We start from the raw sequence: 455 nt of genomic DNA, 5'->3' as shown, positions 1-455 counted from the left end.
GACATAAACACTCAAAGTTTATACAGTTCTAAATACCCTTTGGAGATGGAAAAATAAAAATTAACCCGTTGATAGGAAGTGAACTGGTCCCAACTGCTGCTTACCAGATAAACGATCAACTTTTTATTCTTACTTTTTACACCGTAGCTTCTGTCCGATGTGAAGCGAGAGATCATGGTTCGGTTACTCAGCAGTGCAGCGTTCGTTTATGCTACATTTCGTTACTTCAAAAAAAAAATTTTTTTATTTTCACTTCAAGTTATTATTTACAAATGTCTAATAATACGCTAACACACATACACACAAACTCAGCTAGTCATACACATACAAACACACTTATACACACATATACATACACACAATCATAGACGCTCGAATGCATATGGACACATGCACAAGGATATTCATACGCATACAAATATGCATTCATATTCATACACACATATTCATACACA

Source organism: Octopus bimaculoides, chromosome 6 (genome assembly GCF_001194135.2).
Source record: "Octopus bimaculoides isolate UCB-OBI-ISO-001 chromosome 6, ASM119413v2, whole genome shotgun sequence".
In the NCBI taxonomy this organism is placed as follows: domain Eukaryota; kingdom Metazoa; phylum Mollusca; class Cephalopoda; order Octopoda; family Octopodidae; genus Octopus; species Octopus bimaculoides.
Note: the sequence above shows the minus strand (reverse complement) of the source record.